Raw genomic sequence first — 18918 nt, forward strand, 5'->3', positions numbered from 1 at the left:
TATATCACAACTTAGTTACTTGTAAATACCTATGTTTCTTGTTAAAGTATATATTGATAAAAGCTGCAGGGACCCTGTAAGTGCTTGAAGGATTGATGGATGAATGTATGATAGATGGATAAATGGGTGGATTGATGAATGGTTAGAGGATTATGCACATAAATGGGTGGATGGATGGATGGATGAGTAGGTTGATGAATGGATAGATGGTTGGATGGACAGATAGATGGAAAGATTGATGAATGAATGGTTGGGCAGATGGATGGATAAATGGGTAGATGGTGGAAAGATAAATGTACCACACCAGCAAAGTGCTGAAGGTGACAGAGAGCACGGGCTATCAAATCTTTCCTTATTTTCTGCATTTCCATGGATAGAAATTATTTTAAAATGTACAGTTACAACTATGATAATATATGTTAAGAAAAATAAGATATTCCAAAAAACACAATATGATATATACTTAAAATTCTTTAATTGGTTTATAGAATATAGTCATAGTAAATAAAATATTTTGACATATGTTTCAAGTATTTTCTAAAAATATCATACCTGTGAAAGAAAACATCATATAGGAGTACAATTTATTAATCATTTTAACAATATAAAAACTAGCCATGTATCCAAAATCCAGGTTACATAACAGAACATATCTAAATATTCTATGCTCTCCTCCTTAATTGCATCTTCTGCAAGAAGTAACAGCTTTCTGGAATTTGTTCTTCACCCCTTGCTTTTCTTTGAATTTTTTCTAAATATGTAAATGTCCCTAAAATGTATGTTAGGGAGACCTTCAAGATGGTGGAGGATTGAGACGTGGAGATCACCTTCCTCCCCACAAATACATCAGAAATACATCTACATGTATTTCTGTACATGTAACAAATCCTATTGAACACTGGCAGAAGACCTCAGACTTCCCAAAAGGCAAGAAAATCCCCACGTACCTGGGTAGGGCAAAAGTAAAAAGAAAAAACAGAGACAAAAGAATAGGGACAGGACCTGCACCTCTGGGAGGGAACTGTGAAGAAGGAAAGGTTTCGACGTGCTAAGAAGCCCCTTTGCGGGCAGAGACTGCGGGTGGCGGAAGGGGGAAGCTTCGGAGCCACAGAGGAGAGCGCAGCAACAGGGGTGCAGAGGGCAAAGTGGAGAGATTCCCGCACAGAGGATCAGTGCCGACCAGCACTCACCAGCCCAAGAGGCTTGTCTGCTCACCCGCCGGGGCGGGTGGGGACTGAGAGCTGAGGCTCCAGCTTCGGAGGTCAGATCCCAGGGAGAGGACTGGAGTTGGCTGGGTGAACACAGCCTAAAGGGGGTTAGTGCACCACAGCTAGCCAGGAGGGAGTCCAGGAAAAAGTCTGGACCTACCTAAGAGGCAAGAGACCATTGTTTCAGGGTGCACGAGGAGAGGGGATTCAGAGCACTGCCTAAACTAGATCCAGAGACGGGTGCGAGCTGTGGCTATCAGCGTGGACACCAGAGACCGACGTGAAATGCTAAGGCTGCTGCTGCAGTCACCAAGAAGCCTGTGTGCAAGCACAGGTCAATATCCACACCTCCCCTCTCAGGAGCCCGTGCAGCCCACCACTGCCAGCGTCCCATGATCCAGGGACAACTTCCCCCAGAGAACACACAGCGTGACTCAGGCTGTTGCAACGTCACTCTGGCCTCTGCCACCTTAGGCTTGCCCCGCATTCCGTACCCCTCCCTCCCTCCTGCCTGAGTGAGCCAGAGGCCAGAGTGACGTTGCAACAGCCTGAGTCACGCTGTTGCAACGTCACTCTGGCCTCTGCCACCTTAGGCTTGCCCTGCATTCCGTACCCCTCCCTCCCTCCTGCCTGAGTGAGCCAGAGGCCAGAGTGACGTTGCAACAGCCTGAGTCACGCTGTTGCAACGTCACTCTGGCCTCTGCCACCTTAGGCTTGCCCTGCATTCCGTACCCCTCCCTCCCTCCTGCCTGAGTGAGCCAGAGCTACTTTAACCCTGTCATCTCTGGGTGGGTAAAAGATGTCCTCAGGTGACCTACATGCAGAGGCAGGGCCAAATCTAAAGCTGAACCCCGGGAGCTGTGTGAACAAAAGAGAGAAAGGGAAATCTCTCCCAGCAGCCTCAGGAGCAGTGGATTAAATCTCCACAATCAACTTGATGTACCCTGCATCTCTGGAATACCTGAATAGACAATGAATCATCCCAAAATTGAGGCAGGGGACTTTGGGAGCAACTGCAGACTTGAGGTTGGCTTTCTGCAACTAATTTGTTTCTGGTTTTATGTTTATCTTAGTTTAGCAATTAGAGTTTATTATCATTGGTAGATTTGTTTATTGATTTGGTTGTTCTCTTCTTTTTTTAATATATAGATATATTTTTTTTTCTTTTTCTCTTTTTGTGAGTGTGTATGTGTATGTTTCTTTGTGTGATTTTGTCTGTATAGCTTTGCTTTTACCATTTGCCTTGGGTTCTGTATGTCCGCATTTTTTTTTTTTTAGTATACTTTTTAGCACTTGTTATCATTGATGGATTTGTTTTTTGGTTTCATTGCTCTCTTCTTTCTTTCTTTCTTTTTATTTATTACTTTTTATTTTTTTTTTACTTTTAATGATTTTTTAAATGTTTTATTTTAATACATTTATTTTATTTTTTCCTTTCTTTCTTTTTTTCTCCCTTTTCTGATGAGCCATGTGACAGACAGGGTCTTGGAGCTCTGTCTGGGTGTCAGGCCTGTGCCTCTAGGTGGGAGAGCTGAGATCAGGATATTGGTCCACCAGAGATGTCCTGGCTCCCCATAATATCAAACGGTGAAAGCTCTCCCAGAGATCTCCATCTCAACGCTTAAGACCCAGCTCCACTCAATGACCAGCAAGCTACATTGTTGGACACCCTATGCCAACAACGAGCAAGACAGGAACAAAACCCCACCCATTAGCGGAGAGGCTGCCTAAAATCATAATAAGGTCACAGACACCCCAAAATACACCATTGGACGTGGTCCTGCCCACCAGAAAGATGAGATCCAGGCTCATCCACCAGAGCACAGGCACCAGTCCCCACCACCAGGAAGCCTACACAACCCACTGAACAAACATAACCCACTGGGAGCAGACAACAAAAACAACAGGAACTACAAACATGTGGCCTGCAAAAAGGAGACCCCAAACACAGTAAGTTAAGCAAAATGAGAAGACAGAGAAATACACAGAAGATGAAGGAGCAAGGTAAAAACCCACCAGATCAAAGAAATGAAGAGAACATAAGATGTCTACCTGAAAAAGAATTCAGAGTAATGATAATAAAGATGATCCAAAATCTTGGAAATAGAATGGAGAAAATACAAGGCACATTTAACAAGGACCTAGAAGAACTAAAGAGCAAACAAACAATTATGAACAGCACAATAAATGAAATTAAAAATTCTCTAGAAGGATTCAGTAGCAGAATAACTGAGGTAGAAGAACAGATAAGTGACCTGGAAGATAAAATAATGGAAATAACTACCACAGAGCAGAATAAAGAAAAAAGAATGAAAATAATTGAGGACAGTCTCAGAGACTGCTGGGACAACATTAAATGCACCAACATTTGAATTATAGGAGTCCCAGAAGAAGAAGAGAAAAAGAAAGAGACTAAGAACATATTTGAAGAGATTATAGTTGAAAACTTCCCTAATATGGGAAAGGAAATAGTCAATCAAGTCCAGGAAGTGCAGAGAGTCCCATACAGGATAAATCCAAGGAGAAACACTGCAACATACATATTAATCAAACTATCAAAAATGAAATACAAAGAAAAATTATTAAAAGCAGCAAGGGAAAAACAACAAATAACATACAAGGGAATGCCTATAAGGTTAACAGCTGATCTTTCAGCAGAAACTCTACAAACCAGAAGCGAGTGGCAGGACATACTTAAAGTGATGAAAGAGAAAAGTCTACAACCAAGATTACTCAACCCAGCAAGGATCTCATTCAGATTTGATGGAGAAATTAAAACCCTTTCAGGCAAGCAAAAGTTAAGAGAATTCAGCACCACCAAACCAGCTTTACAACAATTGCAAAAGGAACTTCTCTAGGCAGAAAACACAAGAGAAGGAAAAGACCTACAAGAACAAATCCAAAACAAGAAAATGGTAATAAGAACATACATATCAATAACTATCTTAAATGTAAATGGATTAAATGCTCCAACCAAAATACATAGACTGGCTGAATGGATACAAAAACAATGCCAACATATATGCTGTCTACAAGAGACCCACTTTGGACCCAGGGACACATACAGACTGAAAGTGAGGGGATGGAAAAAGATATACCATGCAAATGGAAATCAAAAGAAAGCTGGAGTAGCACTTTTCATATCACACAAAATAGATTTAAAATAAAGACTATTACAAGAGACAAAGAAGGACACTACATAATGATCAAGGGTTAGATTCAAGAAGAAGATCTAACAATTGTAAATATTTATGCACCCGACATAGGAGAACCTCAATACATAAGGCAAATGCTAACAGCCATAAAAGGGGAAATTGATGGTGACACAAACATAGTAGGGGACTTGAACACCTCACTTTCACCAATGGACAGATCATCCAAAATGAAAAAAAAATAAGGAAACACAAGCTTTAAATGATACATTAAACAAAATGGACTTAATTAATATTTATAGGACATTCCATCCCCAAACAACAGAATACAATTTCTTCTCAAGTGCTCATGGAACATTCTCCAGGAAACATCATATCTTGGGTCACAAATCAAGTCTTGGTAAATTTAAGAAAATTGAAATTGTTTCAAGTATCTTTTCCGACCTCAATGCTATGAGACTAGATATCAATTACAGGAAAAAAACTTAAAAATACCAACACATAGAAGGTAAACAACATAGTACTTAGTAACCAAGAGATCACTGAAGAAACCAAAGAGGAAATCAAAAAATACCTAGAAACAAATGACAATAAAAACCCGATGACTTAAAACCTATGGGATGCAGCAAACACAGTTTTAAGAGGGAAGTTTATAGCAATACAATCCTACCTCAAGAAACAAGAAACATCTCAAATAAACCACCTAATCTTACACTTAAAGCAATTAGAGAAAGAAGAACAAAAAAACCCCAAAGTTAGCAGAAGGAAAGAAATCATAAAGATCAGATCAGAAATAAATGAAAAAGATATGAAGGAAACAATAGCAAAGATCAGTAAAACTAAAAGCTGGTTCTTTGAGAAGATAAACAAAATTGGTAAAAGATTAACCAGATTCATCACACAAAAAAAGGGAGAATACTCAAATCAACAGAATTAGAAATTAAAAAGGAGAAGTAACAGCTGACACTACAGAAATATATAGGATCATGAGAGATTACTACAAGCAAATCTATGCCAATAAAATGGACAACCTGGAAGAAATGGACACACTCTTAGAAAAGCACAACCCTCTGAGACTAAACCAGGAAGAAATAGAAATTATAAACAGACCAATCACAAGCACTGAAATTGAGACTGTGATTGAAAAATCTTCCAACAAACAAAAGCACAGGACCAGATGGCTTCACAAGTGAATTGTTTCAAACATTTAGAGAAGAGCTAACACCTATCCTTCTCAAACTCTTCCAAAATATAGCAGAGGGAGGAACACTCCCAAACTCATCCTATGAGACCACCATCACCCTGATACGAAAACCAGACAAACATGTCACAAAGAAAAAAAACTACAGGCCAATATCATTGATGAACATAGATGCAAAAATCCTCAACACAATACTAGCAAATAGCACATTAAAAGGATCATATACCATGATCAAGTGAGTTTTATCCCAGGAATGCAAGGATTCTTCAATATATGCAAATCAATGTGATACACCATATTAACAAATTGAAGGAGAAAAATCATATGATCATCTCAATAGATACAGAAAAAGCTTTCAACAAAATTCAACACCCATTTATTATAAAAAACCCTCCAGAAAGTAGGCATAGAGGGAACTTTCCTCAAAATAATAAAGGCCATATATGACAAACCCACAGCCAACATCGTTCTCAATGGTGAAAAACTGAAACCATTTCCACTAAGATCAGGAACAAGGCAAGGTTGTTTAAGTACATTTTGAGAAGAGTCAGTGGAAGGAAGAACAGTAAAGAAGTTAAAATACACTATGTGAAGAGATTTTGAAGGATACAATTTGAAAACAAAAGGAATGACAGGAACAATATAAGCAATACATCTGAAAGGAGATGCCAGTATACTTTTGAAAAGAAAGGGAGTCACAGTATTCATTCAAGATATTGAATGACTTTAATGGTAAACAGGGTGAAGGACAGGAATCTTAAAAAGAGTGATTTTCCATTTCACCTCAGTAGTCCTCTGGTTATTTTTCTGTTCCCACACAGTTTTTCAGGACTTGTTTCATTTCTAGTCTTCATGCAGTCCATTGTGCATAAGACAGGGTAACTTCCTTTTTCTCTGTGAGGATACAGTTACACCAGTGGGATAAAAATTTCTGGATTTGTGGAAGTTTAAGTGATATCTGCTATTCTGTGAAGAGTCAGGCTCATCTTGCTTTGGTGGCAGTTTTGTTACAGCAGTGGCTTTTTGGTGGATTTTTGTTTGCAATGAGTTCTGTGCATCCCACAAGAGCCAAAAAAGCATCCATAGGGGAGAAGCTGTCTTGAGAGTGAAGCAGTTTTTACTCTGAAATGCCTTTGTCTAGTGTCCCAGCTGGATTGCCCTAGAGTCCAGTGTTGGCCTGGAAGCTCATATTTAGGCTGAGAAGGACTTTGGAATAGAAGAGAGCCTTTCAGAAGACAGCAATGTGTGGAGACAGTTGCTAAAAAGAACAGCTGAGAAAGTGATGAAGTTATCATGGGCTAAATTTACAGTTAACCTGACTCTACACCTTAATTAGGACAACTGGGAAGACCTCAGGCTAGTTCTGGCCTTTCTTTTTAATGGCATTATCTACTAAGATAATCTAGAAGCCACTTTATGGTTGTTGTGTCAAATTTATAATTTCAAGAGGAAAGTGCTTCTTTCTCTGAATTCAAACTAAACCAATTATCTAATTATCTTTCCTACTAATAAAAAACTGTAGCTTCCCTCACCCCTGAATTGATACACACTCAGATATCTAAATGTTGTTCTTCTTTTAATTCTAGATATTTAAACCCTGTGGAAGACAACAAATTTCTTCGATAATACTTAGAATTATTTCCAGTTGTATTTTGGATATTTTATGTGTCTTTATCTGGTTGGAGGTCACAGTCTATAGAATAATTTTATTGATGTTCCCAGTGAGTCAGAAAAATATGATTTCTAGGTGGTGTGTTTATATTCACTAGCTTATTCTTCATTGATGCAATAAATGAGTCAATAATACAACATTTTGAATAGAAAGACCACAAAGATTGCACTTGTCTTCTATTCACCTTCATTTAGAGACCTTTATGCTAGTGTTTTCCCCTTTTGTTTTTCATTATAAACTCAGGACTTTTCAGATTTACTGTATATAAATCAATCTGCATTAATGTTATTTTGAGGCCCAATTGTCTCAACTCAACAGAAACTCCCCTCAAATTGGGTATTTTGTATTCCTTTGATATGATTATGTATTCTATTATTTGTGAAAGCTACTTGGTTTCCAGCACAACAGATTTCACAGGCTCATGTTTTTACCTTTCAAATCCAGAAGTAGAATCAACCACTTCTACAAGGAAACCCCGTGTCTCATAGTGACAAAATAGCACTGGAGACAAGCATTTAAGTGCTACTGTAAACAATGGAGGGTGAGAGAGAAGCACTTCTTCTGGGTTATTTCTTCGGGCAGAGCTAAAAAGGATGTATTCTGAATTTCCTTTGTGAAGTTATGTTTGATTTTGATATTTCCAATCCAATTTGAATAGTATAATATTTTTACTTAAATTTTTTATTCCAAAATTACACTTCCTTTTATTGTATACTGAACATCTTGATTCCAAATGAAATAAACATCATTGCCCTTATACTTTACTGAGAATATAAGAAAACCATTCTAAAATAGCAATTCAATATTAATGCAACATATATTTACTAAGTTGTTTTTTTTTTAGGTTTTTCTTTTTGTTTATATTGCATTTTGCTATGGATGTGCGGTCAGATTATTTTGCTTTAAAATAGTGTTTCTCAAACTTTTAATGCATCAGAATTACCTGGAAGGTTTGTTGAAAACAACAACTACCAAAAAAAAAAAAAGAGAGAAAGAGAGAACTGGATCTGGACCTCACTCCCTGAATTTCTGATTCTGTAAATTTGGGGTGGGTTGAAAATTTGTAATTCTAATAAATATTCTGATGATGCTGCTACCACTGGTACAAAACATTTTGAAAAATCCTGTTATAGAATCAATTATAATTTCTCACTCTCTATGGTTGCAAGTATACTTACCTGATCTATAGCATTAGTTCAGGGATTTCTCCTTTTCTTCATTCTGAAGTTGTTGGCATTCTAAGAGTTGCCACTGGCAAATCCATGGAGAATGAAGGTTGCTTAGATTGTTAAAACACCAGGAAAGAAACATTCGCTCTACCTTGAGATGGTTAAAAGCACACACAAAAAAACTCCATCAGCTCTGTATTCAAAATTCTAAACAACAGTTTCATTTCATCACTTGATCCACCTACAACAACTTGGTACATAGTTTTAAGTACAAGATATCTATATTTGCTTTCTGGCTGAATAAACCAGTCCTGCCGCCTAAGATTTAATTTCTGAAACACACAACTTTCACATGTAACATTCCCCTGTTGTGTATTGTTGCAGTGAGATTATCCTAATTAGCAGTATCTTGACACAATACCAGCCAAAGCTTTACCTTTTCCACTGGGGAATCAAGAAGATCCCTAGTACCTTAGAATCTCATGTCATTAGCAAAGAGAAATAAAATAAATACAATCTCTTGGTGTTTGTCCTGAAATCCTTATAGATATTACTGTATCCTCATACAGTTGTAAATCCCCAAGTTTGGAATCAAAGTTTTGAAAAATACAAAATTCAAAAAGAGCCTTTTGTAAAGAAAAAGGAGGTACTATCCTTGCTATTATGCAAGATGTTAAGGCTCTTGGCCTCAGGACAAAGTGTTTTGTCAATTCATTGGCCTATGACTTGTTTTATCAACCACAGATTAAAACTCCACTAGAAGAAAAAATTCTTAGTTTTAAAAATGTTTAATTCTTATAATTTTTAGTTTCAAACATTTACTGTCATCCTGTTGCTTTTGATAAAAATCATTAGCCACATATAATTATTCAGATAGAAATTTATCTCATTTCCTATGTTTCACCATATACATCTTTATGTTTTCTTGGGGGGAAGAGCTCTTTTCCAAACAAATATATCTTAGGATTAAGCTATTTCTGAACTTCATTTTTATTGCAACATATTTGTAATATATTTTTAAAACTCCAAGAATTTTTTAAGGTGAAAAATTCCTTTATACAAAAAATAATATGGTGCTTTTAAAATATGGTCACAAAAATTTTGACATTCCTCCCATTAAGCAGTGAATCCAGGCTCTGTGTCTTCTTGACCAATAGATAGAAATGATGCTGTGCAGGTTCTTGGCCCAGACCTTAAAAAACTGATAGCTTCCTTTTCCTGTCTCTTACTCTTAAAACACTGACACCATGCTGTGAGGACTCCCAAGCCACTCCACAGAGAAGCCCCCATGGGAAAAAAACTGATAGGTAACAACTTGGCAACCAGGTTACTCAGTTATCTTGTAAGTGAGTCCTCTGGTCCCAGTTGAGCCAGCTCAGCTAACATTGCACGGAGCAGAGGTGAGCTGTCCCCTCTCCCTAAATTATAGATTTGTGAGCAAAACAAATCGCGGCGGTTATTCATCCACTAAATTTTGAGGCAATTTGTTATGCAGCAAAAATATCCAGAACACTGCTGCTTACAATTTTATATTCTATAACTGGAAGAAATTTCTTAGGCTTAAACATGTTTCCATTCTAGTATCATCTAAACACTTCTTGATACATTAATACATTTTTAAAATGTAATAATTCTTCCCCCTCTTTAGATCTTTATAATAAATTACTGTAAGCAAGGAAAGTTACTCTGCTTTGATCTATTTCTATTTGTAGTTTTCAAAAATTTAAGTCAACAGCGAATAAGTTTTTTGTGGTGATGGAACCGATTGCGGTAATGTTTACGTCAATTTATACATGTGATAAAATTTCTTAGAACAGTACACAGAAAATAAAAAGAAAGAGTTCATGTAAAAACTTGCAAAATCTGAATAAGGTCTGCACTTGAGTTAATATTACTGTACCAATGTCAATTTCCTAGGTTTGAAAATGTACTATGATTTTTTAAGTACTTTAACATTTGGGAGAAGCTGGATGAAAGGTATGCAGGAACCCTGTATTATTTTCAAAATAGCTAGTGATATTTATACTATTTCAAAGTTAAAAGTTATAATAAAAAATTAAGGTCTGGACAATAGAAAAAGTCATTTCAGTAAAATAACTCACCCTAGCAAGGAGTCTTTGGCTCGTTTATTGCAGTTAGAAGAGGAACTACCAGTCATGGTTTCTAGGATGAGCACTCTTAGGGCTCAGAGACTTTGGTGCTGATACTTCAAAGGCTTATTCTTATATTTATACAGACAATTTCATAGAGGAGATTCTGTCATCCTCAGGAAAGAAAAGTATGGAGGTGTAAGTACTTGGTACAAGAGTGGTTTTAAATGTACAAGGAAAATGTGAAGGTGACTGAGGTTTATTTGGACACTCATTTTTCCAATGACTTGGATTCTTTAGTGGTCACAATTTTCCCAAACCTGTCCTGGTAGGTGGATAAAGGTTTCAAATATGTGAGGCTTTGGTCATTATCTTGTGGATTTTTTGCAAGTATTTGTAAAAGTCTTCTCCAGTTTTCCCACTTCACCCCAGGTCCTTAATGATGTTCAGAAACCTCACCTGAGGATGTTGTGAGGAATGCAATGCAGGATTACATCATTCTTTTGTAACCTTCATCTTCCTACAGATAACTTTGTGATGGGAATGATTTTTCCAGGTTTTCTCTTCCATGGTTCAGGATCCAACAAGGGAAAACCATTATTTGGGGCCATCTGTGGGGAGCTGGTTTCCTCTCTTAGTGCATTTTATAAGTAGAGGACCATCATAGTTCAACAAAAATTGAGGTGTAATGGTCCTTAATAACTAAAAAATTTAGGACAATCCATTTTGTATAAGGATCAAAATAGAGCACACAAAAATAACAATCTCCTTTTTGAGGAGGGGGATGGAGTCAGACAGCAAATAGGAAGCTGTATAGGAAGAAGCAGATAGAAGCAGATAGGAAGCCAGGCTCAGTCTATGCTTCCTACATATAAGAGTGAAAGTCTTCCTGAACATTGAATAGCTCAAGAATAGAGCTTCACTGCAGCATCAGTCCCTAGGTGGCAGAGGAGAGGTAAGCAGAAGACAAAAATTTGAGACATCAAGGGGTCTCATATATGTGCACTTGACTTTTACTTTGTAGCCCTTTTGCATTGTTCTCCAGACCTGAAGACTCCAAATCCTGCCCAGAGGACTCCCATTTGTTGTGAAAATAAAACCACAGCACAGAAGTGTTAAAATGCGGCATTATCATTTACTAAGATATCTGCGTATGAAAAGAAATGAGAGGAGAATACACCAACCAGAAACCAGGTAATCACTTTGCCTTAGTTTTTAACACTCCAGTTTTCCTCAGGTTTGTTTTATTCATGAATACAACCTGACATTCCATGTCCCTGGTGCTACCTCCCCAAAACAAACTTATTCTAATAATCAGTAAGAGAAAGTCAGAAAACCCAAATTTTAAATGGGTAACAGTTACAAGTATGTACTTCACAAGTGAGAGTATCCAAATAGACAATAAACACATGATGATGTGGTCAACATCTTTTTTTTTTTTTTAAGAAATATGAGTTTAAACCACAGTGAGAAACAAGCCCACCAAAACGGCTAAAATTTAAGAAGATTGGCCATACCAAGTATGATGAGGATGTAAATTGAAATTATTATGAGCTTCTAATAGACATTTTAATTGGTGTAACCAGTTTGGAGAATCGTTTTCAGCCACGTCTACTAAAACTAAATCTTACCAACCCTATCCAGAAATTTCTATCTATGGAAATGAGAGCATACATGCACTCAGTAGCATTCATAGCAGCATCATTCAATAATATTTCGTAGGCAGAAACAACTCAGTTACCCAAGAAGAGTAAACTGCTAGATAAATGGTGGTATATGTAAACCATCCTGCAGCATGAGGAAACGCACATACTGGTGCTGTGCACAACTACTTGGCTGGGTCTCCTAAACATGGCAGACACAAAGGAGAACCATCAATATGATTCCATTACATAAAGCTCAACGACAAGCCACACTGATTTAGGGTGGTAAGTCAGGATCATGGTTTCTTCTGGACAGGAGGGAACCTCCTGTATGTGGGACAATGTCCCCAGTCCTCTCTGATCCAATTTACCATATCTGTGCCACCACTTCTACCTCTGCTCTGCAGGACTTTCAACGGACAGTACCTGTGGGGCTTCTTGGGCAAGCTGTTCCTTTGGAGACTTTGACCATAAGCACAGAGAAATAGAGGGGTCTGAGAGTTTGTGTTTTCCATTCCCACAGAGTCATTATCACTGACTGTCACTGGGAGTAAGAAAGTCCGGCCCCCCTGACACACGTGGAATAATGCTGAGTCCTCTCACTCCTGAGTTCTCCTCTCAGGTCAGACTGAAGCTACCTGGGGGGGCCTTTCATGCTGATGACATCTTTCTCCCCTTTTCTGACCTCCCTGCTTCTCTCACTCCCTGACCTGTCTCCCATGGGAGCATTTCCTCAATAATTCACTTGCACACAAATTCTCATCTTGGCATCTGCTTCTGGGAAACCTAACTGAAACAGCTGGCAGTAGTCAGCTTTTCTTGAAAACGCTAGCTGGAGAAGAAAAAAAAGTTGATAATGTTGATGTGTTCACTTTATGATAGTCTATCAGGGTATACAATTATCAATTTTAGTTTTCTATATGTATATTATTCTTCAAGAAGAAAAGTTTAAAATATATATATTTCAAACCCCGTGACTAGAAAAATCCAGAAATGTGTCCTAGAATGTTTTCATATAGTTATGTAGTAATTTGAGTTTAAGAGCATTAATTACAATGTTATTATAATAACAAATAATCAAAAACATTGTATATATTCAAACTTAATTTTTAAATTATAGTATGTTAACATCTACATGATTAAACACCCCCATTTATTACAAAACACTTTAAATTATTTAATGACAAAAATATCAATAAGTATTATTTTTAAAATAATCAAATTACAAGGCAGTACATAAAATATAGCTCCCATTTGGAAAAATAAAATTGTTTATGTATTTTTAATGTGCATCAAGATATTAGTAGTGGTTAAGTGGTAAGATTATGCCTACATTTTTTTCACTCTCTTCTGAAATCTTCAGCATATTTTCTCAATTTTCTATGATAAATATGTAGTAGTTTTAATCATAAATGTAAAATAAAACAAAAGGGGGCTTCCCTTGGTGGCGCAGTGGTTGAGAGTCCACCTGCCGATGCAGGGGACACGGGCTCGTGCCCTGGACTGGGAAGATCCCACATGCCACGGAGCGGCTGGGCCCGTGAGCCATGGTCGCTGAGCCTGTGCGTCCGGAGCCTGTGCTCCACAACGGGAGAGGCCACAACAGTGAGAGGCCCGCGTACCGCAAAAAATAAATAAATAAAATAAAATAAAAATAGGTGGATATTCTCCACAGCAATCGAGATGACTACTACCAAAAAAAGAAGAAAAAATATAACAAAATAACAAATGTTAAAGTGTTGGTGAGGATGTAGAGAAATTGAAACTCTTGTATACTATGGATAGGAATGTAAAACGGTGCAGCCACTACGGAAAACAATATGTCATTTCTCAAAAAATTAAAAACAGAACTACCATATGAACTAGCAATTCCTCTTCTGGGTATGTATCCAAAAGAATTGAAAACAGGGTCTCAAAGAAATACTGGTGTACCCTTGCATACAGAGGCATTATTCACAATAGCCAAAAGGTAGAAACAACCATGTGTTCATTAATGGATGAATGGATAAATAAAATGTGGTATACCTATATACAGTGTAATATTATTTAGCCTTAAAAAGGGATGAAATTCTGACACATGCTACAACACTGATGGACCTCAAAGACAGAATGCTAAGTGAAATAAGCAAGTCACAAAAGGATAAGTACTGTATGATTCCATTATAGGAAGTATCTAGAGTACCCAAATTCATAAAAACAGGAGGTAGAATGGTGGTTGCCAGGTGCTGGGAGGTGAGGGACATGGGGAGTTGTTTAATTGGTATAGAGTTACGATTTTGCAAGAAAAGTTCTGGAGATTGTTTGCACAGCATTGTGAATATACTTAAAAATACTGAACTGTACACTTAAAATGATTAAGAGGATAAATTTTATGTTATGTGTACTATAGCACAATTTTTTAAAAAATGAGTGGATATTACTATTGCCATTTAAGGACAGTTGAGGTGGAGCAATTCCAGGACTTTCAGTTTTAATCCTAGTCGCTGCCCAACAAATGCTTACTCTGCTAATTAACTCTGCATCACCATCAGTGGTTTCCTTTTTTCTCAGCACTTTATGTTCTAGACAAGTGTTGTCCAGTAGAACCTTCTGCAATGATGGAATTGTTCTATATCTGAGCTGTCCAAAGCAGCAGCCACCAGTACGTGGCTGTTGAGCATTTGAAATGTGCCTTGTGTGACTGAGGATCTGCATTTTTTATTTTATCTAATTATCATTAATTCAATTTAAGTAGTTGCATGTAGCCACAAGGGGTTTCTATATTAATGCTGGTCTAGACTTTTTTGTATCCATTGTCCTCTACCACTGGATGAACTTTGCTTGTGATAACTTTGAGAAAACAGAAGAAAAGTTCTCCACTCTCAACAGTTCTTATTTTTCTCTTTTTCTGGATTACAGTTATCCCATTTGTTGGAACCACATCCCCTAAACAGTATGCTTTCTCTACCTTTCCCACTTAAAGAGCCTCCTTTGTGATATTCCTTTTCATCTGCTCTGCTGGCAAACAATTGTCATTGTGAAATAGCTGATAAGTGCTTTGCCGAGTTTCTAATTGTTATCAGGTTACAGAGTCCTATAGGGAATCATTGGTGAAGAGCAAGCCAAGACAGTGTGAGTAATTTAGGGGTAACTACAGCTGCTCAGGTGTAATTAGCTGATACTGGGTGTACTTTTTTTACCTGGAGAAGTCAAGCATTCAGAGATGGCTCTCCTGATTACAGAATAAACTCATACAGAAGACAGCAAAGCAACTTTTTGAGGAAGGAAAGGACAAGCACTGGAATCAGACGGCTCTGGGCTTAATTCCATTTATGGCAAATACTATCTATCATCTTGAAAAATCCAAAAGTGCTCTGATCCTACCATATTTTGCATCTACAAGATGAGGGTAATAATACATTTTAGATGATTAAGCCTGGTATATAGTGATCAGTCAGTAAATGGCAGCTCTTAAAAATGACTAACTCGGGTTTCCCTGGTGGCGCAGTGGTTGAGAGTCCGCCTGCCAATGCAGGGGACACGGGTTCGTGCCCCAGTCCAGGAAAATCCCACATGCTGTGGAGCGGCTAGGCCCGTGAGCTATGGCCACTGGACCTGCGCGTCCAGAGCCTGTGCTCTGCAACGGGAGAGGCCACAACAGTGAGAGGCCCATGTACAGCAAAAAAAAAAAAAAAAAAAAAAGACCAACTCTTCATCCCTGCTCTTCTTTCCATTACCTCATTTTATCTCTTCATCCATTTGGCTGTAACAGAAATAAGATGTTTATAACCCCACCTGCCTTTTAAAGAAAGTTTCTCTGTGAACTCAGCCTTTCATTTTGCTTGGAAAAATAACATGTAGAGATAAATCACTAAATGATTCATTTAGTTGGAAGAAAGTTGCAGTTCTTATTCGCTGTTTTATTTCGTTTTGTCGTCTTGGTCTGGAGGTGGGTTGGGGGTGGAAAACAATGCAAGAGATGAAAGATGAGCCAGAAAAGCTGGACCTGCATAGAGCAAAAGCAAGGTGAGGGTGGGGGACACCACCATGGTACAGTCAAGCAATGGCTTCAAAGACTAGAAATATTCTTATGGATTCTGAAACCATTGGCTACCAAGCACGTGATGCAAGTTCCCTGTTTTGACACCCCCATAAACCGTTTAGTAGAATTTGCTTTGCTTATTACAGCTTTTTGCATGAAAGGATGCTTGTTAGGAAACAATGAGAAGTTCAATTCTGCAGCTATCTGAATGAGGGACTAAAACAGAGAGAGAAGACAGCATACATCTTGGGTTGCCCATTCATCCACTCATTCATTTAGACTTTTAATCAACCAGAATTTATTGAAATTATTTTCTTGATCATCTCTTCATGTGAAATATCACCAAGCCCAAAGAAAGGGTTATCATCTTTGTCCTAAAGGATCTTATGGTATAAGAAAAAGGACGAGTACCATAACAAGAGACTGGAAGAGATGCTGAAGAATTTCCAAGACATCTTCTTCATTTTGCTGATAAGGAAAAAGAAGCTACAAGGCTCAGAGGTTTAAAAGGCCAAGTGATTGCCACTGAGTGTTAGAGCCTTGGCTCAGACCTGTGATTTTGTAATAATAATCTTCCTGTTACACTGAGAATGCCAATTGTGATATCAGGAGAAGGAGAGTTGGATCTTTCTATAATCATCTCAGTCAAGAGCAATGACCAGGTGTTACTTGAGCTAGGCTAGAGCAGAAACTATAGTTGATTCCCAATTATGTCTCCTCTTCTTCCTCAGTATCAAAAACAACAAAAAGTACTGGTTCTAAGTTAAGACTTCATTTTCCCTCTTCCCCTGTAAGTTTTGTCTGGAGAGCGTGAGCTACAAGTAGAATTGCCCTGTGTAATTCCAGAAAATTCCACTAAAGGAATGCAGTGGGCCTCTCAGCCTCTTTCTCCACTTGGATCAGAGCCCTCTTTATGACTACCTACATCAACTCAAAGATCTGCCTCCCAGGCACATGTTTATTTCTTTGTTCTATTTTCTGTGCCATATACTCTCTTTTCAGCTGTGGAATCCTGTTCATCCTTGACATCCCAGCACAAGAGCAAGCCCTACCTCCTTCAAAAATCTTTGTCTGACAGCACGAACTTTCAGTAAGGGCTCTTCTCTATAAACACACACGGCACTTGTTAATTGTATCACGTATGTCTAGGTAAAGGCCTGGAGACCATTCACCTGAAGGTTTTAGAGCCCACAGCTGCCCCTGAGGCTCCTCCATAGAACCCCAGCCCTCGGCAGAGCACAGTCTGTGTGTGTGTGTGTGTGTGTGTGTGTGTGTGTGTGCGCGCGCGTGCACACGTGCGCACTGGTGAGTTGGAAGAGTATGGGTAGAGAAAATATATATTAGTGTGGATAACAGAAAGTGACAAGAGGAATGCTGCAAAGCCAACCAAAGTCACCCATTTACAGGAAAACTTTTGCCTGGTGCCTGAGGGTGCAAAAGTATATATGTGCTGTGAACCACTAGCTACTCTGTGAAGACCAAAGAAGAAAGAACATATGAATATGGGCCCACCAATTTTGTATTCAAAGCCTGAACTAAATTTCTGTGGGGAACTAAAATTATTGGGTACACAGGTATACAACTAACATCTGTCAAAGATATTATTTAATCCATTAGTCAATGAAGGAACTGGAAAAATCTTTACAACCTATTTAGACGAGAAATCAAAGAACCATAAATTTACGTGCAGTAAAAAGTGTTGACATGAATTTGCAAAAACTGTTCTATCCATAGGCCAGAATGAACTGCATTGCACTGGACAGAGTAAACTTGCTTTTATCTAGCCAAAAATTGTTTGCATTGCTCTCAGTTTTCTACAAGTTACCTTCTATATTCAGAATTTTAAAATAGCTTAAGCAAAGACAAAAGCTCACAATCTGATAGAATCAGATAATCCCTAGAGGCTCTGTCGTTTCATGGAAAGGATGTCCATTAATCTCTTTAGCTCATACCAAAATCTTAAATTTCTCACTTTACTACTTATTTCCCCAACATTCTTCAACCTTCTCTAACTCATTTGTAGCCATAGTCTGTCCATAACATCTCCTCAGACAAGTAACTCTTTCTTGCCTCCCAGGCCTTACAAATGCTTTTCCCCTGCCTTTGAAACTCTTCCCTCTCCTTTTCCATCTTCCCCTACCTAACTCTCCTACTTACCTCTTTCCTTCCCAGTCTCATTTCCAATGTCTCTTTCTCAGGTAAACCTCCTTGATCTCCTGAATTCGAGAGGCTTCTCACCTACTCCTATATTCCTAATGCTAGGTACGTGCTCGTTTTATGTTTTTAAGCTCAATGGGAACAGAGGCAAGGTCTCTATTTATTGCCTTGGTGAGTAAAAAACAAAAGAAAACAAACAAAAAATAAAGCTTAACTAAGCTTCTACATCCTCATGTATAATGAGGGAAAAGATCCCTGTCCTACCTTTTCTAAATATTGGGATGAGTATGAAGTGAGACATATAGACAATGACAAATGAGCCTGACAAATAAAAGGGTTTTGTTTTGTTTCTCACTTAAAAAAGAATTTGGCAATTTCTATCTATGACAGCCTTCGATGCTCATGAAGTAAGGTCCCAAACAGTCAATGATAAAAATCATGATACAAAAAAATATTTAGAAGCTGATTTAAAATGAAATTTATCCATAGGAAAAAGCAGACATTTTAGGTAGCGTTAGAAAAAGTAAAAGTTAAAAGAATAAACACAAACATGAAACTGGCGTATATTTGTGAGCAAGGCTGTCAGTTAATTCGGTAAATATTTA

The sequence above is a fragment of the Grampus griseus genome, assembly GCF_964374135.1.
Source record: "Grampus griseus genome assembly, chromosome: 4".
Taxonomy (NCBI): Eukaryota; Metazoa; Chordata; class Mammalia; order Artiodactyla; family Delphinidae; genus Grampus; species Grampus griseus.